Here is a 27,270-nt window from a genome sequence, read left to right on the forward strand (position 1 = left end):
TAAGTATTTCTTCTACAGGGCGACATGGTGGCCAGTGGTTAGCACTGCTGTCTCACGGCGGCGAGGGCCCAGGTTCGATCCCAGCCCCAGATCACTGTCCGTGTGCTGTTAACACATTCTGCCCATGTCCGCGTGGGTCTCACCCCCACAACCAAAAAGATGTGCAGGGTAAGTGGATTGGTCACGTTAAATTGCCCCTTAATTGGAAAAAAATAATTGGGTATTCTATATTCTTTTATAAAGTATTTCTTCTAGAACATGTGTCACGGTAGCACAGTGGTTAGCACTGCTGCTTCACAGCACCAGGGACCAGGGTTCAATTCCCGGCTTGGGTCACTGTCTCCGTGGAGTTTGCACCTTCTCCCCGTGCCTGCGTGGGTTTCCTCTGGATGCTCCAGTTTCCTCCCCCAATCAAAAGATGTGCAGGTTAGGTGGATTGGCCATGCTAAATTACTCCTTAGCGTTTAGGGATGCGCAGGTTAGGTTATGGCATTATGGGGACAGGGGGGCTGGCCATGGGTAGAGTGCTCATTCCAAGGGTCAGTGCAGACTTATTGGGCCAAATGGCCTCCTTGTGCACTGTAGGGATTCTATGATTCTATGCTTATGATCATGCTAGAAATAAGACGATAAGACAATAAGACATAAGAGCAGAATTAGGCCACTCAGCCCATCGAGTCTGCTCCACCATTCAATCATGGCTGATATTTTTCTCATCCCCATTCTCCTGCCTTCCCCTCATAATCCCTGATCCCCTTATTAATCAAGAACCTATCTATCTCTGTCTTAAAGAGACTCAGTGATTTGGCCTCCACAGCCTTCTGCAGCAAAGAGTTCCACAGATTCACCATCCTATGGCTGAAGAAATTCCTCCTCATCTCTATTTTAAAGGATCCTCCCTTTAGTCTGAGATGGTGTCCTCTGGTTCTAATTTTTCCTACAAGTGGAAATATCCTCTCCACGTCCACTCTATCCAGGCCTTGCAGTATCTTGTAGGTTTCAATAAGGTCGCCCCTCATCCTTCTAAACTCCAATGAGTATAGACCCAGAGTCCTCAACCATTCCTCATACGACAAGCTCTTCATTCCAGGGATCATTCTCGTGAACCTCCGCTGGACCCTTTCCAAGGCCAGCACATCCTTAGATACGGGGTCCAAAACCCCTCACAATACTCCAAATGGGGTCTGAACAGAGCCTTATATATCCTTCACAAGCACATTTATAATATCCAGGGTAATATATATACTCCACTATGTGTACATCATTAATTAAACAATCATAAACATTCCCACCTTCCAGTATTCACATCAACATTTCCTAATGTGGTCCTCACGTTCCATATTTTACTTTCAAATCACCAGGCAGGAAATTATGGGGCATACACCTGCAGATTCCTAACATGTGCTGCCAGTGGCCATAGCTACAAACTATGGTTGTAATCTAACATGGAAGCTGCTGTGCTGCACTCATCTGTTAGATTACAAATTTCCAATGCCGCTTCCTGATCTTACAAGCAGTCAGCTGCTTGCAGATCATTATTGAGCTCATTAACTGGGCTCGTTAATCGAAGATGGCAATTTTGTTTCTTCATGTTTAAAGAGCATGAGGAACCTGCTGGGGATAAAAATCAGCCATAACTGCATCATAGCACCCAAAACGAAAAGTAAGAGTGCTCTCCTTAGCCTATTGCCAAGAGGCCAAAATGTATTTTTAAAATTCACATCAATCTCTATGGGTCCAGGTCCTGTAAGGAAAGGACACTTCACTCCAAGAGTAATTTCATGAAGAATAGGGATGTATTAAAACAAACTTTACGACTAACACCGTATCAAAATATCTTCAACATCACATGAGAAAATAACCTACACTTACCCCTTAAACAATACTAATTAATACAGTGACGCATTAACCCTTAAGTGCTAACTTTATTTCCACTCAAACAACAAAACCATCTCCGAACAGGGGCCGGAATGTGGCGACTAGGGGCTTTTCACAGTAACTTCATTGAAGCCTACTTGTGACAATAAGCTAAGGGGCTGGTTTAGCACAGTGGGCTAAACAGCTGGCTTGTAATGCAGAACAATGCCAGCAGCGCGGGTTCAATTCCCATACTGGCCTCCCTGCTGGAATGTGGCGACTAGGGGCTTTTCACAGTAACTTCATTGAAGCCTACTTGTGACAATAAGCGATTATTATTATAAATCCCAATCCACTTTTAACTGCAGTTAGCACTCAGGACTACTTGCTGTAAAGAGATGTCTTGAATACTCTACTTTGATAAAGACAGATCTTTTGAGAATGCTTTAAAGAGAGACCTGACACCCTGTCATAATAATGCAGAATCTCTGGCTGTATTCATAAACTGCCTCTCAGCTTACCTTCCACCTACAGACTGACTCTGAACCTCAACACCTGACTGCTTCAACGTGGCTCCTCCCATTAACTGCATCATCTTACTAAACTGAACACAATGTTGTTAATAACTACTCCACAGGGAACACTCTTCATATGAAAAGCAATCGATTAACCCAAACTTTTATGTTGCTTTACTTGCACCTCTAGCTCTCAAAAAGCCCAGTTGTCTTTCAAACCAGGATTTTTAGAAACAGTACTGCAGCAGCCATACACACAATAACCCAGGCTTCAATCCTTACTGCACCAATTAGATATAATACAATATATCTGAAATTCCTACATTCATCACACCTCCCCCCTTAAAGAAAAATCAATATAAAAGGATGGCTTCTATTTCCAAAGCCTTTCAGCTCTAATCATTCCACGGGCAGCATGGTGGCGCAGTGGTTATCACTGCTGCCTCACAGCACTGAGGACATGGGTTTGATCCCGGCCTCGGGTCACTGTCCGTGTGGAGTTTACACATTCTCCCGATGGCTGCATGTATCTGACCCCCGCAACCGAAAAAGATCTGCAGGGTAGGTGAATCGACCATGCTAAATGGCCCCTTAATTGGAAAAAAAATAATTGGATCCTCTAAATTTATTTTTTAAGAAATAAAGCTCTAAACATTCCTCATTGCTAGACACAACTAATACTCTACAATATACATGTCATATTACATTTAAGCATGCAAATTTAAACATAAGTATAGTCCATTTCAGTCTTTCTTTTCCATCTTCAAACGTTCCAGTCTTCTCACATTTCAAAGCCGTGAGGAAGCATCTATAATCACTTTTCCTCTTCTTGCTCTGTGTAGAATTTTCAAGTTAAGTGATTGTAGCAATAAACAGTCTTGCATTTTGATCCTTAAACTTCTCCTTAACTTTAATGGATTCTGATCCACATACACAATTGTCTCCGATGAATTGTTAGCAACATAAATGTCAAAATGTTATCAGATCAATATCAAACTCAATGTCTCCTTCTCAATGGTTGAATATTTCTTTTGATGAATATTTAATTTCCAAGAAAAATAACCAACAGACTGTTCTATTCTTTTGTCACCTTCCTGCAACAATACAGCACCAACGCCCACATCACTCACATCAATTGCCACCTTAAATTGCTTGGTATGGCATAATTAGGTGTTGCCAACACTGGTGCAGTAGTTAACACAGTTTTCAGATTATCAGGTGCTCCTGACATTCTGACGTCCATTGAAATTTTTTGTGCTTTTTCAGAAGTTCAGTCAGTGGAGCAACCACACTGCTAAAATTTGATATGAATTTCTGGTAGAAATCACTTATGCACAGAAAACTCAGGTCTTCTCTTCTTGATGGTATTGGAAACCAATTGTAAATAGTACAAATGGAATTCCTCTATTCCAATCCTCTGGATAATCCTGACTATAGGCCCTTAACATGGTTTTTGAAGTTTGATTCCACCTTTCTAACGCTCCTTGTGATTTTGGATGATATGCAGTGGAGTTCAATTGCTTTATTCCTAAGCTATCCGTAAATTCCTTGAATAACTTTGATATAAAATTAGATCCCTGATCTGAGTGGATTTCTTTTGGTAGTCTGTATCTGACAAAGAAATATGGTTAACTCCTCTACGACCCTCTCAGCTGTACTGTTTCTCAATAAAATGACCTCTGGAAATCTAGTAGGCACATCCATTATGGTCAACAAATACTGATTCCCACTTTTCGTTTTAGGTTGGTGTTCCATGCAATCAATAAGAACACGAGTAAAAGATTCCACAAACGCTGAGATGGGTATTAAAGGTGCTGGTTTGATTACCGCTTGAGGTTTCCCTATTACCTGGCATGTGTGACATGTACAACAAATTTCAATGACATCCTTATGCGGTCCAGGCCAATTAAAATGTTTCTGTATTTTTGCTTGAGTTTTCCTTACCCCTAACTGGAACCTAACTGGCTACCCACTTAACCTCCTTTCTATAAACCACCAATAATACCCTTGATGAACTTCTGCCCACTCCTCATCTGCCTGAATATGTTAAGGTCTGCATTTTCTCATTAATACATTGTTTCTAATGTAATAACACTCTGCTTATACACTCAGATTCTATTTCTATATGTTTTCTGACACACCTGTTTATATCTGAATCTTTCTGCTGTATTTCTTTCTTGAACTAAAGATAGCCACTTCTTCCACCAGCTGCTCTTGTTCTTTATCAACCATCTGATCATACGCAGAGGGTAGTGGGTGCCTGGAACTCGCTACCGGAGGAGGTAGTGGAAGCAGGGACGATAGGGACATTTAAGGGGCATCTTGACAAATATATGAATAGGATGGGAATAGAGGGATATGGACCCAGGAAGTGTAGAATATTGTAGTTTAGTCGGGCAGCATGGTCGGCACGGGCTTGGAGGGCCGAAGGGCCTGTTCCTGTGCTGTGCATTTCTTTGTTCTTTGTTCTTTGATCAAACAATGTTTCTGATAACTGACTCAACCTCCCTATCAGCCCTCCTTGAGTTCTCGTCGTCGTGCCTTTGTGATCTTGTCACTGCTCAATCACGAAACACCCCAGGATATGCTTCTTGCAACCCCTCAGTTGTTTGACTTTCCACTGCCTTTTCAATCACAATAGGCGTCACTCCCGCATCCACATTGGTTGAGGTGGGGGGGTGGGGAGGGGGGGGGGGGGGGGGAGGGGTTCCTGACATCGGGGTTCACTTGTGCTTTTAAAACTTGGGAAACAGGCGCCATGGCTGATGAGGGAGAGAGAGGAGTTAGGACATGCAGCAGCATGATCGTGGCCTGCCGGCCCTGACACTGGCTGAGGCGTGGGCGCCTTGCCACAGACGGGGTGGCGCAGCGGCGGAGTGACCAGCGGATGGGCCGTGGGGCAGGGTTGACTCCCCCACGGGACTGGGCCAGTGTCCAGGCACAGACCACCATCTCCGCGGCCTGCAACACAGCCATCTTGCTGCACATCCCAATGACTACGCACCGTGGCCCCTGGTTCTGCAGAGTGACACTGGCCATATGGGTGCCCCCAGCACACCAGCCCCACACCCCAGCTCCCACTCTCCACACCACAACCCCCTCATCCCAACCCACAACCACCACCCTCCACCCACGCACTGAACCCTCCGCCATACACCCCCCAAATGGGCAGCTGGCAAAGCATCATGAGGCCCATCCAAGGGTAATGCCTATAGTAGCCTCTACAGGGGGACACCGGACGGGAGCCATGGAGCGTGCCGCTGGCAAGGGCAGCGCCAACTGACTGTACCCCTGGTAGTAGGGACAGGTACCAGGGCCAGAGGCCCCCACGGTGCCAGGCATCGACAGGGCCTGGGGTGAGGAGTTGGGGGGAGGGGCACATTCGGGTGCAGGGCCCACAGTACCAACCGGAGCTGGCATTTTCCCGTTGGACCTGGTTGGGCACACCATGCTGACATATTGGCCTTTCACCCCCCTGCAGACAATGGATATTGGAATTTAACCGGCAATGGTGGCCTTCCTGCTGGTCGCTGCAGCCCTGGGGGGTGCACTGAGGCTGCACGAGCTGGAGCTGCTTGAGGAAGAGGAGTCAGCAATTGAGTCTGCCCCAGAGGAACAGGAGGCAGCCAGTGAAGATGGAGAGCTAGCCGCCCAACAGGCCGAGGAGGAAGTGCAAAGGAGGCGCTGCGTGAGGCTTCACATGTTCCGGCAGTGCCGATCATTCGAGGACCTGCAGGGAATGCCGTGAGCAGGGGACAGTGTGACCTATCTGCCGGATTTCATAGAATTTACAGTGCGGAAGGACGCCACTCGGCCCATCGAGTCTGCACCGGCCCTTGGAAGGAGCACCCCATTCAAGCCCATGCCTCCCCCACCCCAACCCCTTAACCCAGTAACACCAATTAACCTTTGTTTTGGAAACTAAGGGCAAATTAACATGGCCAATCCACCTAACCCGCACATCTTTGGACTGTGGGAGGAAACCGGAGCACCTGGAGGAAACCCAGGCACATGGAGAGAACGTGCCGATTCCACACAGACAGTGACCCAAGCCGAGAATCAAACCTGGAACCTTGGAGCTGTGAAACAACTGTGCTAACAACTATGCTACTGTGCTGCCCGGATCATAGCGTACCTGGCGCCGCGGGGAAATGGAGGAGGACATGCGTTCCCGGTGGCCGAGTGGGATCTCAGAGCTAGGTGCACATCCGTTCCATCATCGAGGCCCTATATGCCTACACCGCACAATACATCCAATTCAATGAACACCAAGCCCACCAGGATATCTGGGCAGCGGGGTTCACTGCCATCGCCAAGATGCCCAGGGTCCAGGTGGTGATCGACAGGATGGATGTTGCCCTATGAGCACCTGCAGATGATAGGCCGCTCTTCACAAACCGAAAGGGGTTCCACTCAATGAATGTGCAGCTGGTATGTGACCATCAGATGCGCATCATGTGCGTCTGCACCCGATACCCGGGCAGTGTGCACGACACCTTCATCCTGGCACACTCGATGATTCCTGCCCTCTTCGAGGCTCACCACCCCCTGCTGGCTTTTGGCACTTGGGCGACAAGGGTTATTCCGTGTGGTTGTGGCTGATGATGCCTATCTAGAGGCCACAGCCGATGCGGAGATCCGCTACAACGACCCCCATGCCTCAACCAGGGGTATGATCATGTGCTTCAGCATGTTGCCTTTTCTTTTCTTTTTCTATGGCTCTGTTGCAATTATGGTCATCAGTGGGTTAGGCCTCCTTTATTTTTATATCTATGTTCTAATGCTCAAAGTCGCCAGGTATCGAATTATATCACCACAAGGTTCAACCGGCTATCGATCAAAGAGCCAAACACCAGTTAGTTAGTACAAGGGTACTTTATTTACATTCAATTAGTCATGCAACATAAATACTACTAGTTAACTATACCTATCGACTAAGACAACCTGTACTTAACTTCAGGCACCCAGCTTAGGTCAGAGGACAGTGGTCGCTGTCCGATTCTGGAACTATCGAGTCTGGAGAAGTAACTGCTGCTCAGCTGGGCTCATCCGTCTGGTCGCGAGCGTTGAACTTGTACTTGCTTCTGGTGTTGCTGCCCTTGGAGATGGCCGTGACCGGGGTGCCAGGTCCAAGAGAGAACGAACATATGCCAAACTCTTCTTCTTATATTTGGGGTTTTTCGCGCTCTTTTGGGCGGTCCTTCAGTTTGGACCCCACTAATTGGGTGATCCCTGATCACTCCGTTCGATTCCTTAGCAAATAAGTGGGCGGGGATCTGGATGGCTAGGCGTGTGCCAAGGGGTCACTGACCCCATTGTTTATGTTTCCCTTGAACAGGGAGTGGCGCCGAAATGTCTGGGACTGTCCCAGTTGCTCGAGTACCAGTCCTTTGTCTTGGTGAAGATGGGCCATCAAATGCTAATCGGCCCCATTAAAATGCTAATTGGTCGGAGTTTCGATACCGTCTGGGCTTCTTGCTTGCAAATATACATTTCAGGCTCTGAGCCTGCCTGAGTCTTGCCTTGTCCATTTTACCTGCTCGGCTTTGCGAGTTTCTCTGTCCCTAGTTGTAAGTGGCCATCCCAGATGGCTACACTCCGTCCTCTTGATCCTCAACGCGAAGCGTGAAGGATCACAATACTGGGTTTTCTCCTGTTCTCTGAAATGCCGGGTACCCTTAATCAAGGACAGGTTCTACCCTACTCTGTCCTATGGGTCAAAAACATTTGCCTAAATTTCCCTAATACAACACATATCTAAAAATTCCTAAGGGGCCATTTAACATTCAATCCTACATTCCATTCTCCTTATAAATTAAAAAAAAGGGAATCTCTAACTGTCTCTAACTAGACTACACTCATGCTGCTATTTAACAATAAAATAACTTATCTTACAATACAAAAATCTAATAGCATCACATTTCTTCTTATCACTAACATTCATACACAGAAAAAAATAGCTTTATTAACGAAACAACAACCGCGGAATTTATTAAAGAGGAAGGTTCAGAAAGAGTGTGGGGTTTGCTGGAGTCCGAGGAAAGGGGCTATTAATGTGTATACTGGAGGGCGTGAGGCTCTCCTTCTCCATTTCCGCAATCTGATTGTCTGGATAGCACTGCGCAATATGGCTATCAATAGTAAGGCTTCGACCGTGTATGACAGGGAGTACCATTTAATGAGATTCTCACACCATGTGGGGGTATCGGTGGCTGGGTCTATGTGTGGTGTAGTTTCCAGGCTGGGGGTGTTGTGTTGGGTAGTCGTGTTCGGGGCCTGTGTGGTGAGGGAGGTAGAGGTAGGTAACGCGCGCAACTGTACTATTCCAGCGATGATCATGATGTAGATCATCAGGTTCATCTTCATTCTGTTCAGGCTTTTCTCCGTCTGCAGGTATCTTCATATCTTCCTTGGGGAACAAGCATAATATCTGTTATTATCTTGTTGCTTAATATCTCATTTGTCCATCTGTTTCTCCTTAACGTCAATTTCCAATTTAGAATCGTCACCATATTGGACTCCCTCATTTTTTTTTAAACCAACAATTTGCGGAGACAAGACATCCGAAAAAAAATTCTGTCACATTGCGAGCACTCTCGCAGCTTGTGTTTGATGGGCTGAGTGGGTGGACAATTTCTCCGTCCTCTGCAAACTCGTTTTTCCAACCAAGTGATTCTGACATGTAAATAGTAGTTGGGGGGATAGCAACCAAAGGGTCGCCAGAAAGGGTAAAAGTTGTGGCAAAATACATTCTTTAAACCACAGGAATGAAAAAGAACAGCAAAAAAGTTTCAAAAACAATTCTCCAAATGGGTTGGGTATGATCCGCGGCAGGGCAAGAATGGGTGGAATCCCCGGGTAGGGCGGTGATCAGTGCCGTTACTCCACTACCCGAGCTTGGCTGACCAAATGTATAGGGGGTCCTCAGGCAGGGTGGGGATAAGTGCCATTACTCCACTGCCTGAGTGACCTTCCAAGGGCGGTACGAATTTGGAAATAAATGGGCTCCAACAAACTTGTTTCTTCAACTGCCATGTGGCGTCAGAAGAGTAGTTATGACTGTATCAAGAAAGTGTCCGTGACGCTGACACACAAAATCGTACAAGAGAGAACGTATAACATTTAAGAAACAAACTAAACAAGAAACGCGGCAGGTTCCATCAGAGTATAGGACGCCGTAAATCTCAATCGGTTCCTGACTCTCATCATCTGGACACCTCAAGGTTCCATTCCAAAAAGGGTTTCAAAGGGGTTACCATGGTGGGAGTCTGTCTCGGAGTCATCACCATCTCCCGGGTGCCAAACTCGCGTGTGGAGTTTTCATGCTAACGCGGCGTGTGCTGATGTGTGGTCCATTTCATCATTCCGTGTCAGACGACAGGAATTATCACGGTGCCAGTGTTTCATTTTCCATAGGGCGGTCGGGTCAAGGGGGGTGTCGCTAGCGTCGGGTGGTGGGTCAGGTTCCGGTGTGGTCAAATAAATCGTCTCAAAGAGGCTGAACATATCCTGGTCGGTGTCTCTGGGGCTGTAGTGACTGGGGCCTGGTCTGTGTGTCCATTGTTCGGTTTTCTCAGGGGCTTCAGTTGTGCTGTCACTGTCGCTGTCGCTAGCAGCCGAATCAAGCGTCAGGGAGAAATTTTATTCTGGGGGCGGGGTCAAGTTTGTGTCTGTGGACGTGCTGCTGCTACTGGGAGACGGTGGAATTGGGTTGACAGTGGGCAGGTCCTCGCTGTCTGCCATCGCCAATGATAGGTGATGCGAGTGGCTGCACTGCGTTCCATAAACCTTAGGCTGATTTACATGGAACCATCCTGATTTTCCATTCGGATACGTGATTTTATAAACTGAGGGGCTTGCTTTGTCCGAGATTGAATAGGGTCCTGCAAATTTAGGGGAGAGGAATGAGCTGGGGTTGTATAAGGTGATCATTACTTGCTCTCCGACTGTATACTCTGTCGGGCGTACCGTCTTATCAAAGCAGGCCTTACTCTGCTTTTGTTTAGCGCCTAGTCGAACAGCTGCTGTGAGCTATGCTGCTTTAATATTTTCTACCATGTGTTGGACTGCTTTCTCATGGGTCAGGGCGGTGACTGCGGGGCTGGCCAAATCAAGTCCAAATAAGTACTCTGTACCCTTCATGGGTCGTCCAGTCATGAGGGTATGGGGAGTATATCCTGTTAAACTCGACACTGTGTTCCTAATAAACATCAGTGCGAATGGGAGCACTGTGTCCCATGTCGTGTTGTGCTACTGCACCATTTTTCTAAGTGTGGCCTTTAGTGTCTGATTCATGCGCTCCACAATGCCGCTGGACTGCGGGTGATAGGCAATGTGGAACTTTTGCTTTATACCAAAAATGGACATAACGTTTTTCATGACCCTGACTGTAAAGTGCGAACCTTGGTCCGACTCCATACTCCGGGGGAGTCCCCATCTAGTACGAATTTGCTCGGTCAGGATCTTGGCCGTGGCCTTGGCTGTATTTGTTCTCGAGGGAAAGCTTTGATCCATTTCGTAAATGTGTCGATTGCCACCAACACATACTTGTAACCATTTCTGCAGAGGGGGAGGGGACCAATATAATCTAACTGAAGGTTTGTCCACGGGCCATTGACAGGGCGGGTGTGTCGTAGCTGGGCTTTTTTCGCATATCTATCCGGGTTGTTCTGTGCACAAATCAAGCAGTTTTCAATGTAATGGGATACGGCAGTTTTTAAATCATGCCACCAGCAGAGGGGTCTGAGATGGGCAAGGTGGATTCAATCCCTTGGTGTCCATGTCCGTCATGGAACTTACAAATTATCTCATTCCTATCCTGGGTGGGGACAACATAAATGCCATTTTTTAAAACGATTCCCTCATGGGTCGTTAAAGAATCCCTAAACTTTTCATAGGGAGCTGGGACGTTTCCTTTTAAAATTTCCTTCAATGCCTCGTCTTCCTTTTGTGCCTGGGCTAGGTCTTGGATGTTGGTCTGTGAGACCTGAACTGCGTGTACTGGGGCAGTCTCGGGGGGGTTGCCAAAAGTGGCCATGTCATGAGCCTGCCTTCGCTAGGGCGTCAGCTTTCACGTTACCGGGTGGGGAGGAACGGTGGTGACTTCTTACTTTAACTATGCCATATTTTCTGCCTTTCGCTGTCTGAAGGATATGTTTGAGCAATGGGGCTGAGGGTACTGGTTTTCCGTCAGCGGGAATATATCCTCTAGATTCCCACAGGGGTAGGAATTCTGTTAGGCTGTTGCAGACGTACAAACTGTCTGAATATATGTCTGCTGGGGTCGGGAACGAATCGGGGTGCTGGACAATGTAAGCAATGTCTGCTAACTCGGCTGCCTGCGAATCTAAGTGTCCAGGCAACTTCAAAGCAATTTCTTCTAAAGCGCGTCCCCCTGCACGTCCTCTACATAAATCCCACATCATGTGGTCCTTTTTACATCCAGGACTGTGGAGGAGCCATCTACATAAATTCTCAATGCTTTGTCTGTGGGCTGGGTCATCTGTGGTCAGATGCCTGTCTTTTTTGGTACCGAATTGGGAACAAAGGGGCCTGTGCTGTGCTTGGGGGCTATGATCTCGCACTCTTTAAAAAAAATTTTTTTTAGAGTACCCAACTATTTTTTCCAGTTAAGGGGCAATTTAGTGTGGCCAATCCACGTATCCTGCATATCTTTTGGGTTGAGGGGATGAAACCCACGCAGACGCGGGGAGAATGTGCAAACTCCACACGGCCAGTGACCCAGGGCCGGGATTCGAACCCGGGTCCTCAGCGCCGTAGGCAGCAATGCTAACCACTGTGCCACCATGCTGCCCTATGATCTCGCACTCATGTGGGGTTCCTGCATAGTGCAAATTGGCGGCCAGAAAGGTGCTCTTTTTTGTCCGTTTCGCGGTAATGTCGCGTCCTTGTAGGAGTAGGGTCCATCACGCTGCTCGAATTTGGCTTACTGCGCCGTCCTTTAGTCTGCCGTCCAATAAAAGCCGTGTCAGGGCGTGCTCGGTCAAAATGGTTACTGGGTTGAGTCCGGTTATGTACGAGAAGTACTGAACCGCCTGGAAAATTGCTAGTAGGTGCCTTTCGCAGGCTGAAAATCCCTGCTCGACTGGATCTGAGACCCGTGAGACATAGGCTACGGGTCCTAAACGATCGTGCCTTTCCTGCAGGAGTACGGCTGAAAGGGTTCGATCGGTGGTCGCTACCTCTACCGCATATGGGAAGTGTGGATCTAGGGCTTGCAGAGCGGGGGCTGTGCTCAGGGCACGTTTCAATGCATCCACGGCATCCGTGTGCTGTGGAAGCCATTTCCATTGGGCCTGTTTCTTTAGGAGCTCGGAAAGTGGGACTGCCTTTGTGGTGAATCCGTCTATGTGGTTTCTACAATATCCAACCAGTCCTAAAAATGACCGGAGTGCTGTAACGTTCTGGGGCAAAGGCAATTTTACAATGGAATCTATGCATTTGTGTTCTATCTCACGCTTCCCAGGCGTGATGACCGTATCTAAATATGTGACTTTTTCCTGGAGGATTTGGGCTTTCTTGGGGTTAATTTTGCATCCAATTGTTGTGAGTAGTCCTAATAATTCTGAAAGAAGTGAAATATGCTCTTCTTTGGTGTCAGTCTGTAGGATCAAGTCGTCCACATACTGAACAAGGCATTCAGGGTTTGGAAAATTTAGATAAGCCGTTCACCAATTGTCTGTGGAAAATGGTGGGGGAGTTGTGGAAGCCTTGTGGAAGGCACGTCCACGTGTACTGCTGTCCCTGGAAAGTGAACGCAAATTTGTACTGGCATGCTTTGTCCAGTGGTATGGACCAAAAGCCATTGCTGATGTCCAGTACTGTGAAAAAGTTTGACTGGAGTCCCTGTTTTAACATGGTCTAGGGACCCTTGGCAACGGTGGGGGCTGCTAATGGGGTCACTTTGTTCAATTCCCTGTAGTCAATGGTCAGTCGCCATGAACTATCTGGTTTTCTCACTGGCCAAATCGGGGTATTATTCGTTGACGCTATGGGTCGAATCACTCCTTGGTTTCATAAACTTTGGATTACCTTGGCTATCTCTCCCTCGGCTTGCTGGGGGAAGCCGTATTGTTTCTGGGGCTTAGGATCGGCACCTGAAATGTTAACCACTCCTGGGATTTTGCCGCAGTCGTGCTTGCGCTGGGCAAACACTGCTTTATGGCTCTTCAAGACCTCTCTAACCTCTTTGTCTGTGATAATGGTTTGTGGATCAAACTAGTACTCTCCTACTGAGCTGATTCTGTGTGCATAATCTCCTACTGTGAGCGTGGCGGGATCTCGTGCTGCTCAAGCCATTTTCCATATACATCTATTAACTGGGTCGAACAAAAGGTTGTGTGTACTCATGAAATCTATGCTCAGGATGTGTTCTGCTGCCTGGGTAAATCTACGAAAACGACTGAGTGTTTTCTTTGAATAGTGCCAATCTGTGTGTCCACAGGGGCTGTGATGTGTCCCTGCTGGAGATGACCTGTGAAGCCACTAAGGGTAATGATGCCCGTAGTGGGCCACATCTCTCTCTGGTACATGGTGGAGGAGTTTAACGTGGTTCGGGACCCTCCTGTGTCCCAAAGGAACTCTACTGGGTGTCCCCGGACTGTGCCTGCAACTACCGATCTTCCGGACTTATCCCAAAGGGTACCGCAGACCCAAGTTGGGGAGACTGAACGTCGTCAATCGGTGCCGTTTATGGCCGAATTATCTGGTCGGGCGCTAACACTGTGGATGGGTCGGGTATTGTTTTGAGAGGGGCATTTGTGTGCTGATTCCGTTGCTGCTTCGGGGGGGCTTGACATTCTCGTGCGTAATGTCCTTTCTGTCCACAATTATAACATGCCTGTGTCTTGTGGTGCTGCGCTGTACCTCTGCCTTCATTTACTCATGCGGGGTCTTGGTGTGTCCTTACTGGATTCATTGTGGCGTCTACTCTCTCCTGCTCTGTCTTTCTCTGTACAGACTGTTCCCAAGCTCTGGACAAGCGTTTCAGAACCCACACTTCATTGTGTGCCGGGTCTGAGGAGTCGTAACTGACACATGTCTTCTGTCCTGCCTCTGTGGCATGGGATACTAGCGTACATGGGTCCATTTGGCCGTATCGTCTGTTGATAAATGTGTGTGGGCTAACTCACCAAATACAGCAGTAAAATGGATCCAAAGGCATCCAGCAAACGCTGTTGGATGCTCTTCCTTTTTCTGTCTGCACTGGTTGAGTCCTTCTACCGGATCTCCTCTATTATAGCCAATGGCGTCTAAAATGGCTATTTTCATCTCTTGGAGGCTACCTCCTTCTACATTTTGTGGGTCGGGAACATAGAACATAGAACTTTACAGCACTGGTGAGTTAAGGCACATAACTATGAGCTTTACCTCTTCCTTCTCATCTAAACCGTACGTGAGGGTCTGTTGCTTCACTTGTTCGAAAAAGTTGTGTGGGTCTGATGTGGGGTGGAAAGTCTCAATCTTATCGCGGGCATCTCTTAACTGGGTGATGGTTAATGGGGTTGTATACACAAAATCGGGTTGGTCTTCCATGGTGACCCTGCGCTGCGTGGTAATGGGGTTCATTGGGTTGGGTGCTGCCTGTGCAGTCGGTGGTGCGGGTGCTTTTCTTTTCTGGAAGGAGCCGGTCGCAAAAAAATTCAGGGCCACGGTTATCTTCACCCTCACTTGGAGGGCATGTCCTCCCCCTGTTTCATGTGGCTCGAGGTGTGCCAGCAGGTTGCATATATGTGCAACCATCCCACGGCTCATCCGGAGTCTGCTCCTGCATGCCACCTCTGTCATGTCCTCGTAAGAGATGCGGTCCCGGTACACTCGGTCACGCATGGCACGCCTCCGCCGCCTTGGAACGACCACCTGATCGTCCTCGTCCCCAGGTGACGCTTCAGGATCTGTGTCGTTGCCCTGTTCCCGGCTGGCGACTTGGGGGTGGTCCGCACCCTCCGCCTCCTCGTGGACTGGTCGGGCACGGTGGCCCGTAGCAGCTGGACCCCATGGAGGAGAAGTGGGCGACGCTGTACACAGGATGGGATGGAGGCTGCCAGCCGCTGCTGTTCGGCAGGCCTGGGTGCAGGTGACAGAGGTCGTTAGCGCCATGGGAACGCCGCAGAATGGCCAGCAGTACCATAAAAAAATTACACAACCTCCTCACGGAGGCCAGTGTGAATAGGCAGCACTATGACCCTCGCATCAACCCCTGTCCCACGCAACCGTAACCACCACCCCCCCCCAACACCTGGAAGGCAGCTGAATCCCATCCTGCCCGAAATGCAATCATGCGTCTTGTCTTGTGTCTTGTGTCTTGTGTCTTGCAGGAGCTGCTGGTGTTGGTGCAGGTCCTTCTGGTGGCCCTCACCCCCAACCACAACTACCACCAGAGCCCCGTGTAACGACCAGCGACGAAGACGAAACCGACACAGACGGGGCCCTCGACCCGCATCGCAAGACACCCTGAAGCTTGAGTCCGGGGAAGACACTGACTTCCTGTCACTGCTGTCTCCAACACCCTCCCCCATCCCAGAGACACTCACCTCGGTTGGGCACATTCGTGAAGAGGCTCCTGGAACACAACCTGGTGCGCACGACACAGCTGCTCCGGTACAGCAGGTGGAGGTAGGAACTCCTGAGGGCGTTGATGCACGGTCAATGACCACCAAAACGAGGTTGTAGTCCAACTGAAGGCTTTAATAAGCTAGATGTTTCCCCCAGCAGCTCAGGTACAGAATGAAGGCTGCTGGGGCGGCACGGGCTCTTATACCCCGCCTATCAGAGCGGAGCTATCAGACATTCTAACCAATAGAAAGCATACAGTTTGCACCAATGGTGCTTTAGCCTATCACGTATCATAATACCTATAATACCACAGGGGTGACCAGTCAGAGGGTGGGCCGGCCCCAGGGACTAGCTGCCGTCCAGATGGAATACAGGCTTCTGGAACGGACAGTCCCATCTATTGCGGGGATGCAGTCGCAGAGCCAGGGACTGCATGAGGGGTTGTCGGTGAGCATCCAGTATCTGCAAATGCAGTTGGAGGATTCCAACCGCGTGCAGAAGGAGTTGGTACCAACCATGCGTGCCACCCAGGCCAACACCGTACGGGTAGCGACTGTGGTGGAGGTCTTGGGGGACGAAGGTCTCGCCATGGTCAACATGTCCAAGGCCTGGGGCAATCTGTGCAAGCAGTGGCCAAGGCCCAGGACAAGGCTGCCCTATCACAGGCAGCCATGTACCAGAGCCCCCCGGACATTGCAATAGTGCTCCAGAGCGTGGCCCAGTTACAGCGGGTCATGGTTGAGAGCATCGGTGGTATTGCCCTGGCGCTGGCCGACGTGGAAGAGACACAGAGGGAGGTGGCCCATTCCCAGAGGGAGATAGCGTAGTCACTGGCTGATGTGGCCGAGCGGGGTCCTGTGCGGGATCAGTCAGGCGTCGGTGCACCGGTGCATCCGGGCAGTAACTGATAGCCTCTATGCAGTCGCGGGACGGTTCATCGACTTCTCGGAGGACTGCGCTCACCAGGCTGCCAGGGCATCGCAATTCGTCAAGATGGCAGGCATTCCAATGATACAGGGCGTCGTGGATGGTGTTCATGTCAACCGCGGGATAGGGATGTCTTCATGAACAGGAAGGGGGCATAGTCGATCAACGTACAGTGGTGTGCGTCCAGGGAATGAGGATTATGCACGTTTGCACCCAGTATCCGGGAGGCGTGCACAGAGGAGGTTGTGAGCACACTCCGTAAGCAGCTTGAGGAGAAGGAGAGTAGAGAGGGAGATATTAATGAAAGCGAGAGATTAAATGTGCAGCTCCGGAAGCAGCTAGCGACGAAGTTAGGGTTGGGCGTTGGTGCGAGACGTGTGAGGGGGTGCTCGGTGGTGCCAATGCTCATGGTCAATGGTGCCAGTGCCCTGAAGAACGATGCCCTCCCCCTAGTGAACGAACCGTGCGCTGATCAGCGCATCGCGTGCCCGCTGCCCCAATTGGTTCAGTCGTGCGGCCTCTCGGCCGTATCCCGCGCCCCGATGCTGTCTGTGCCCCGCCGCCCTCCCCCCCCTCTTCCCCTACCATACCCTCCTCCTCCTCCTCATGATCAGCGTCAGCGGCCTCATCAGCCTCACGTGCGCCCTCCTCCTCCATGACATCGCCCCTCTGTTGGGCGATGTTGTGCAGAACGTAGCATGCAGCGACGATCCGTCCGACCCTGTCAGGGTCGTAGTGCAGGGCGCCCCCGATCGGTCCAGGCACCTGAACCTCATTTTGAGGAGACCGAAGCACCTCTCCACGACACCCCTGGTTGCTGCGTGCGCCTCATTGTACCGGCGCTCCGCGTTGGTCTCTGGCCTCCGTATGGGCGTCAATCGCCACGGCCGCAACGGATAACCCCTGTCGCCCAGCAACCAGCCCCTCATCCAGGTGGGTGACCCTCGAAAATTGCGGGGAGGAACGACTGTGCCAAAATAAAGGCAAAGACCCAGAAGGTGGTGGCACAGTCACAGCGTGATGTAGCGCAGTCCCAGACAGAGGTGATCCACTCCCTGTGCTCCATGGCCGCGAGCATGCAGACTGGAACATCACAGCACCTTGGACTCCCCATCCCCCCCCCCTCCTGTACCTGGTGCATCACATGGGCAGCGGGCAGAACAGGGCAGCACCACGCCCACCTGGGAAGCCCGAGCAGCAGCTAGGCCCATCCAGGCCTCGGCCACCAAAGGATACCCAGGTCACAGGGCGGGAATCCAAGCAGGCCGCCTCCACTCCTGATGTACCTCATGAGGATCCACCTGGACATAGCATTAGAGCCTGTAAGGCCATAAAGAAGACACCAGTTAAGTTGGCATAGGTGCAGTATAGCATTCGGGGCTAGGGCACAAACCTGTATATATTTGGATTTGGATTTGTTTATTGTCACATGTACTGAGGTACAGTGAAAAATATTTTTTTGTGAGCAGCTCAAACAGATCATTAAGTATATGAAAAGAAAAGAAAATACATAATAGGGCAACACAAGGTACACAATGTAAATATATTGACACCGGCATCGGATGAAGCATACAGGAGTGTAGTATTAATCAGGTCAGTCCATAAGAGGGTCGTTTAAAGTCTGGTAACACTGTAAATATGCACAATGTTACAATGTGCCTCGGTGCTCTGTCAGAAAGTTGTGAGGGTGAACTGGTCTGGGCTGGCTACAGAGTGGGCCAGGGGGAGGGGGTGGAATGGACGGATGAGGATGGGTGTGCCCACTTCAGAGTTTACAACCACTTGGACCTGTCGATCAAACTATGAAATGAGACACCCACCCCACTGCTTTAATGAAAGGTTGTGAAATCTGTCATGCAGCACTAATCCTGTAATTACAACCCCCAGGTTTATGCCAACAAGCAGAGTGAAAAAGCAGAACTAATTTTTCAAAACATTGTTGACAGTTTTTTTCAAAAGAGTTTTAAATGCCTTTACTGCTCCTTTTGAGAATTCCTTTTGACAGCTCTGTTGACAGTTCCAATGAGTTTAAACAATTTTTATTCATTTCTACTTTTAACAATTTCAAAGGGCACCTTACCACTCCCAAAGGGTGTTTGACCTCCCCAAAGGACAGCTGGCTTCCGCCAAAAAAGTCCCAGCACTATATCCAAAAGAGTACCTTATGCCTCCAAAAGGAAACCTTACTTGTCCTACAAGTTCAAAGAGCACAAGTCATGTTTTGGACATCCCACCAATGAAAAGCAGGTCATCCTGAGATGGCTACACTTTAACATGTACAGCTGCCTCCATGAATCACCAAAGAGCCTAGCCCCATTCCTCAATATGCCCCTCCATCCCACCAACCCAGGAAAATTGCATTTTGCTGCTTTGCAATAAGGTTTAACAATTTAAAATAACACTGGAAGAACACAGCAGCTAAATCAGACCATGAAAGAAGATGGGCGCCATTCTCCCATGCCGCGCAGTACCGCAGAATCGATGTTTGCGCCATTTTTCCACGCGACGCCGGTCCGACGCCGTCCCGCCATTCTCCCAACCGGCGGGAACGGCTGAATCGTAGTCTGCGCCGCGCACATCGGAGAAAGCGCGGAGAGGGCAATCGAGGCGCTTCACACAGGCCCCTGCTATTCTCCGGCCCGGATAGACCGAAATCCCGACGGCGTGACCTGCCACCCCTGCAAAATAAAATCGGCAGCCAGTCATGCCGGGAGGGAGAGGGGGGGGGGGGGGAGGGGGGGAGGGGGAGGGGGAGGGGAGGGGGAGGAGGGGGAGGGGGTGGGAGGAGGGAGGGGGAGGGGGGGAGGTGGAAGGGAGGGGGGGCAGAGGGGGAGGGGGAGGGATGGGGAGGGGGAGGGAAGGGGAGGGAGGAGGGGGCGGGGGAGGGGGAGGAGGGTACGGGGGGTGGGAGAGGGAGGGGGAGGGAGGGGGATGGGAGGGAAGGGGGTGGAGGGGGGATGGAGGGGGGAGGGATGGGAGGGGGAGGGAAGGGGTAGGGAGGGGGGTGGTGGAGAGGGGATGAGGGGGAGGGAGGGGAGGGGAGGATGTGAGAGGGGAGGGAGGAAGGGGGGAGGGAGGAGGGAGGGAGTGGGGGGATGGCGGTCTGGGACGGGCGACGACAAGGCCAACGAAGATGGGTTGTGTGAGGGAGTGCACGGAAGGGGGAAATGGGGTTGGGGACATTGGCGGTGTTGTTGTCCTGGGAAGGGGAACGGAGGACGGAGCGGGGAAATAATCCCACCATCCTGTTGGGTTGGGGGGGGGCCCAATTAATGGTTGGCCGCGGGACGGAGAACTCCCGATGGAGTGCGGCGGCAGGAGGGTGGCGAAGACATCATACCAAACCGGCGCCATGGTGAAGGGGTCTGTCTGCTGGCCTAGCGATGCGGAGGCACGGGTTGAGCGGTGCAGGAAACGGATACCGTGGTGGGTGGGACGGTGCATGTCTGATTGAACAGTGTGCAGGCTGCCTGGGCACCCATTCATCCACAGGGCCCTGGCTGCCGCTTGTCAAAGCGTCCTACTAACAACCGTCCTTGCCTCTCCCTCCCATACCATACCCTTTCAAGTGCATGATGTTTTTGCAGCAGCCGCCGGTGTTCGCCGCCGTGGCGGCAGTCATGCAGATGGCAAAACGTCGCGTGTGAGGAGGGTGGCTCATGGAGGGTGCGGCAGAGGGAGTGGCAGCGGAGGGCCCCGAGCCAGGCGCTGCTGCTATGGGCCACCGTGCCCGACCAGTCCACGAGGAGACGGAGGGTGCGGACCACCCCCAAGTCGCCAGCAGGGAACAGGGCAACGACACAGATCCTGAAGCATCACCTGGGGACGAGGACGATCAGGTGGTCGTTCCCAAGGCGGCGGAGGCGTGCCATGCATGACCGAGTGTACCGGGACCGCATCTCTTACGAGGACATGATGGAGGTGGCATGCAGGAGCAGACTCCGATGAGCCGTGGGATGGTTGCACATATATGCAACCTGCTGGCACACCTCGAGCCACATGGAACAGGAGGAGGACATGCCCTCCAAGTGAGGGTGAAGATAACTGTGGCCCTGAATTTTTTTTGCGACCGGCTCCTTCCAGTCATCGAGCGGGGTCCTGTGGCGGGATCAGTCAGGCGTCGGTGCACCGGTGCATCCGGGCAGTAACTGATAGCCTCTATGCAGTCGCGGGACGGTTCATCGACTTCTCGGAGGACTGCGCTCACCAGGCTGCCAGGGCATCGCAATTCGTCAAGATGGCCGGCATTCCAATGATACAGGGCGTCGTGGATGGTGTTCATGTCAACCGCGGGATAGAGATGTCTTCATGAACAGGAAGGGGGCATAGGTCGATCAACGTACAGTGGTGTGCGTCCAGGGGATGAGGATTATGCACGTATGCACCCAGTATCCGGGAAGCGTGCATGACGCCTTTATTTTGGCACAGTCATTCATCCCCGCAATGTTCGAGGGTCACCCACCCAGATGAGGGGCTGGTTGCTGGGCGACAGGGGTTATCCGTTGCAGCCGTGGCGATTGACGGCCCATACGGAGGCCAGAGACCAACGCGGAGCGCCGGTACAATGAGGCGCACGCAGCAACCAGGGGTGTCGTGGAGAGGTGCTTCGGTCTCCTCAAAATGAGGTTCAGGTGCCTGGACCGATCGGGGGCGCCCTGCAATACGACCCTGACAGGGTCGGACGGATCGTCGTTGCATGCTACGTTCTGCACAACATCGCCCAACAGAGGGGCGATGTCACGGAGGAGGAGGACGCACGTGAGGCTGATGAGGCCGCTGACGCTGATCATGAGGAGGAGGGGGGGGGAGGGCGGCGGGGCACAGACAGCATCGGGGCGCGGGATACGGCCGAGAGGCCGCACGACTGAACCAATTGGGGCAGCGGGCACGCGATGCGCTGATCAGCGCACGGTTCGTTCACTCGGGGGGAGGGCATCGTTCTTCAGGGCACTGGCACCATTGACCATGAGCATTGGCACCACCCGAGCACCCCCCCTCACACGTCTCGCACCAACGCCCAACCCTACCAGCGTGATGGCACAGCCATCACGCCGCACTGCACCTGCGGCACCTCGTCACTGTCGGTAGGACTGATTCCTCCGTAAGCGGGTGTGAGCGCTGCCATGCTGGATGATGACAACCCGCTCTGCGATGAGCTGTAAGCCACAAATCGCTACTGACCGCCTGACTCATGGCCATTTCTGAAAACCGCAACCTCTGTGTCCCCTCTATGCGTCAAGACACTCCATCCACATGTCCATGTGGGGCCACGGGCATTGTCGCACGGAGGACAAGGCGTGTTTGGTGTCAGGGTGGGGTCCCCGATCCCCGATCCCCGGCCCAGAACCGTCAGTGGGCACCCCCACTTCCCCCCAAGCCCCCCCAAACCGCCACCCCTCCCTTCCCCCCTAACCCCGCCACACACCGCCACCCTGCCTCCCCCCCAACACGCCACCCCCGGCTTCCCCCCAACCCCCCCATACCGCCACCCCCCGCTCCCCCCACATCGCAACCCCCTCTCCCCCCCCTAACCCCCCCCCCCACCGCCACCCTCACTTCCCCCCCAACCCCCACACAGCCACCCCCGCTTCCCCCCCCAACCCCCCACACCACCACGCCCCCCGCTTCCCCCCAACCCCCCCACACCACCACGCCTGCTTCCCCCCAACCCCCCCATACCGCCACCCCCGCTCCCCCCCAATCCACACACCGCCACCCCCGCTTCCCCCCTAACCCCCCCACACCGCCACCCCCCGCTTCCCCCTAACCCCCCCACACCACCACGCCCACTTCCCCCCTAACACCCCCCCACTTCCCCCCTAACCCCCCCACACCGCAACCCTCCCTTCCCCCTAACCCCCCCACACCGCCACCCTCCCTTCCCCCTAACCCCCCCACACCGCCACCCCCCACTTCCCCCCTAACCCCCCCACACCACCACGCCCACTTCCCCCCTAACACCCCCCCACTTCCCCCCCTAACCCCCCCACACCGCAACCCTCCCTTCCCCCTAACCCCCCCACACCGCCACCCTCCCTTCCCCCTAACCCCCCCACACCGCCACCCTCCCTTCCCCCCTAACTCCCCCCACACCGCCACCCCCGCTTCCCCCAACCCCCCCCACACCGCCACCCCTGCTTCCCCCCTAACTCCCCCCACACCCGCCACCCCCGCTTCCCCCCCTAACCCCCCACACAGCCACCCCCGCTTCACCAACACCCCCACACCGCCACCCCCGCTTCCCCCCTAACCCCCCCCACACCGCCACCCCCACTTCCCCCCTAACCTCCCCACACCGCCACCCCCACTTCCCCCTTATCCTCCCCACACCACCACCTTCCCTTCCCCCTAACCCCCCCACACCGCCACCCCCGCTTCCCCCTAACCCCCCACCGCCACCCCCGCTTCCCCCTAACCCCCCCACCGCCACCCCCGCTTCCCCCTAACCCCCCCACCGCCACCCCCGCTTCCCCCTAACCCCCCCACCGCCACCCCCGCTTCCCCCTAACCCCCCCCACACCGCCACCCCTGCTTCCCCCCTAACCCCCCACACCGCCAGCCCCGCTTCCCCCCTAACCACCCCACACCGCCACCCCCCGCTTCCCCCCTAACCCCCCCACACCTCCACCCCCACTTCCCCCCACACCGCAACCCTCCCTCCCTTCCTCCCCTAACCCCCCCCACACCGCCTCCCCCACTTCCCCCCCTAACCCCCCCACACCGCCACCCTCCCTTCCCCCCTAACCCCCCCACACCGCCACCCTCCCTTCCCCCCTAACTCCCCCACACCGCCACCCCTGCTTCCCCCCAACCCCCCCCACACCACCACCCTCCCTTCCCCCGCTTCCCCCCAACCCCCCTATACCGCCACCTCCGCTTCCCCCCCAACCCCCCCACACCCCCACCCCACCCCCAGAAAAAGGGCAGACACATGGAGGTTTGGAGTAGCAACATTTATTGTGACAATGCAACACACGTGCCCTAGCCACCTATAACTAATCTGTGCCCTGCACCCGTGCCAACTTACTACGTGCCTAACTTTTTTGCCTTACTGTCCCTACCACTACGTCTAGGTGTTCCCCCAGACGGTACAGCAGGAATGGATGCGGACTGCTGAGAGTCCTGCCCTTCGCCTTGGCTTCCCGTTGGCGCGCGCTTCCTGGGGTGTCCCAGCCTGGATGGGCCAGGCTGCTCGGCGGGCGTGCAGGATGACATGGTGACACCCTCCCCTGCCCGCTGCCCACCAGATGCACCAGGCACATGCCGGGGGGAGTGTGATTGCCCCGGTTCCTCCCTTGCTGTGGCTACAGGGACAGGCACCGGGACCTCCTCCTCCCCCGGAGAGCCAATTCGCCCCCGGCCTCTCTAAGGGATGGCGCTGCCAGTCCTGGAGGCCCGCTGTGGTATCGACCAGGGTCTGAAGGTTGCCGGCTATGGAGCTGAGGGAGTACGACATCCCTGTCAGGGACATTGCGACCTCCCGCTGGGTTTGGGCGACGCCGTCCATCACATGGACAAGGCCGCCGATGCTCTCAGCGATGGCCTGCTGAGACTGGGCCAAAGCCCGGAGCACGGCGGTAATGTCCATGTGGCTCTGGAGCATGGCTGCCTGTGAGAGGGCTCTCCTGTCATGGGCCACTCATGCCTGACCCTGAAGAGCCTGACCCATGGCCGAAGCCATTTCCCCCGTTACCTCCATGTGTACCAGATGCCTCGCCACTAACCTGCCCAACCGACGTGAGTGTATCTGTGGTGTTGGGGGTGTGGGTGACAGCAGTGCCGTGGCCACTAGGTCTTCGTCTGTCCCCAGCTCTGTCCCCTGTGTGGAGCCATGACCCGCTGGGTTTCGACCACGGCCGGTGCGAGGTTCTCTGCCCCCGTGCCTTGAGTGCCGCGACGTCCTCTGTGCGTCACTGTCCGGACTAGCTGTCCCCTCCCCGTCCGTCACACTTTCATACGAGTCATTATCGTCCATCCTGACGTCTCTGTCTGTCCTCTGTGCATCAGGCCTCGGTGTGGCAGCCTCAGAGGATGGCTCTCCTGCCCGTTGTAGGGTCCGTCTGTCCGGTTGGACATTGCGGCCGGAAGAGGTAGGTGCTGCACGTCGGCATGGTGAACGGTCGGTCCCACGGCGGTGCTCATGTGGCCCTGGATAACACATTAAGGCAGGTTTTGTTAGTTTTGCGCTGTCGTTTGTTAGGGGTTGAGGGGGTGCGTAGTGAGGGTGTTGGGGAGGGTGTGGACTGTGGGGTGGTGCAGTGTTAGGCGGTGGGCTGTGAGGCGGGATGGGGGTACTGATGGGATGAAGGACTGCATGCATACAGTGGATTCTCACTTGGAGCTTCGCCTCCGACCTGGCACGGCGCTCCCTCCCGGCTGGCGGCTCCCCCGGCAAGGTCCAGTGCCCTCTGCTCTTATGGGGTCAGGGGGTGCAGCTGGGGAGATCCACCTCCGGTTCTTGCACGCTCCCGGAAATTGTGCGCTGTCTTGCCCTTGGGGGGTGGGGGGTGGTGGGGGGGGGTGGAGCACATGGTTTTAGACGCACATTTGCAGGACGCACGTATGAATGCAACTTTATCACACGCAGGGGACACTCCGACCCACGCCATGGCACCTGCCCACGGGTAGGGGGGATCCACATGTGTCCCGGGTGCAATCAGCCCCCCCCTGCCCCCGGCGCCCCCCCTAGCGTGGGCAATGGGGAGCGGCATTGCCCGAGGCGCGGCTCAGGGAACTTACCCTCGCTGCCCTCAGCAGCTTCTTCCTGCACTGTTCCCCCGTGCAGGGGTTGTGCCCCACAGCGCTGATTGCGGCCCCCACCTCTCGCCATCCACGCCTCACGGTGCTGCTTGACTGCCGTTGTCCTCGTTGGGGGTAGAGGATGGCCCTGCGCTCCTCCACTGCATCCAACAGTGACTCCAGGTCACTGTCCCTGAAGCGGGGTGCGGCGCGACGGGGCTCCTCCATGTCGTCCCCCGGTGTTTCTGTGTGCCCTGCGCACTTCCTTACACGTGGCACGGCGTGGCGTCGCGCGATGATGGTGCCGCTCCAGCGCTCTGCACACCGCGTTCCTCGCGGCGCCGCTGCTGGCCCCCTCTCAGGCAGTGAATTGGCCGTGGCGTGGGCCCGTTCGCGCCGTCATGGAACGCGATGACGTTCACGGCGGCGCGGGCACTTGGTCTCCATATCGGAGAATCACCCCCGACACGTTAACTTTTCAGTGTCCAAAAAGAAAATGCTGGAAAATTTCAGCAGGTCTGGCAGCATCTGTAGGGAGAGAAAAGAGCTAACGTTTCGATTCCAGGGATAACCCTTTGTCAAAGCTCATCTGGATTCGAAACGTTAGCTCTTTTCTCTCCCTACAGATGCTGCCAGACGTGCTGAGATTTTCCAGCATTTTCTCTTTGGTTTCCGACTCCAGCATCCACAGTAATTTGCTTTTTTAAAAACTTTTCAGAGTGGCCTTTTAATAAGACCTCGCGATGCAGGCTAACACTCCCACAAAATGAGCTGATATTTTTCTCTCTGATGGTGGCTGAATTTCCAGGGGTTGTTTAGCTCAGTTGGCTGAATGGTTAGTTTGTGATCCAGACAGCGTAATACCAACATCGTAGGTTTAATTCCAGTACTGGCTGAGGTTATCCATGAAGGCACCACCTTCTCAACTTTGCCCCTTGCCTGAGGTGTGGTGACCCTCAGGTTAAATCAGCACCAGCCAGCTCTCTTTTAAAAAGGGGCCGCAGGGACTACGGCGACTTTCATTTCATTTTCATTTTCATTTCGATACAATAGTCAGAGTTGTAACTACGGTTAGCTGGCATCACCACAATCAGAAGAGAAGGTAGTCTTGAGAAATGTGGACTTTTCTGGTTAATCATTAGCAACAGTTGAATTATTACACAAATTAAGCTGAACAGAATTGGAAAATCCCACAAGTTGTCTTTTATTGATCGAACAGGCGTTTATTGCATTGTTGTAAAGTTTCACAACCAGGAAAGTGTCAACAAGAAATAACAAATTATTGCTCTATTTCTTCACAGTCTCACATTGTACCACATTCCCACGCTGAAAATACAGGTCTTGTCTTTCTTAAAGTGGATGCATATTGGGCGGCACCATAGCGCAGTGGTTAGCACTGCTGCCTCACAGCGCTGAGGAGCCAGGAATGATCCCTGCCCCGGGTCACTGTCCGTGTGGAGTTTGCACATTGTGTGGAGTCTCAACCCCACATCCCACAGATGTGCAGGGTAGGTGAACTGGCCACACTAAATTTCCCCTTAATTGGAAAAAGAAAGAATTGGGTACTTTTTAAAAAAAAATTTTAACGGATGCATACACAGAAGAATGAACGTAGTCATGATCAGTCAAAATAAAAACTGGTGCAGTCTCTATGAAA

At 53.0% G+C, this 27,270-nt stretch overlaps 1 long non-coding RNA gene across 1 annotated transcript in view; it reads right to left on the reverse strand.

Moving 5' to 3' along the window:
* Nucleotides 1-7,274: 7,274 nt before the first annotated feature.
* LOC140430201 (uncharacterized) overlaps nucleotides 7,275-27,270 on the reverse strand; it is a 114,657-nt gene continuing 94,661 nt past the window's right edge. The window contains exon 3 of the long non-coding RNA XR_011949364.1: nucleotides 7,275-8,781. This is a non-coding gene — a long non-coding RNA (uncharacterized lncRNA). The remainder of the gene's footprint in view (nucleotides 8,782-27,270) is intronic.

Source organism: Scyliorhinus torazame, chromosome 1 (genome assembly GCF_047496885.1).
Source record: "Scyliorhinus torazame isolate Kashiwa2021f chromosome 1, sScyTor2.1, whole genome shotgun sequence".
Lineage (NCBI taxonomy): Eukaryota > Metazoa > Chordata > Chondrichthyes > Carcharhiniformes > Scyliorhinidae > Scyliorhinus > Scyliorhinus torazame.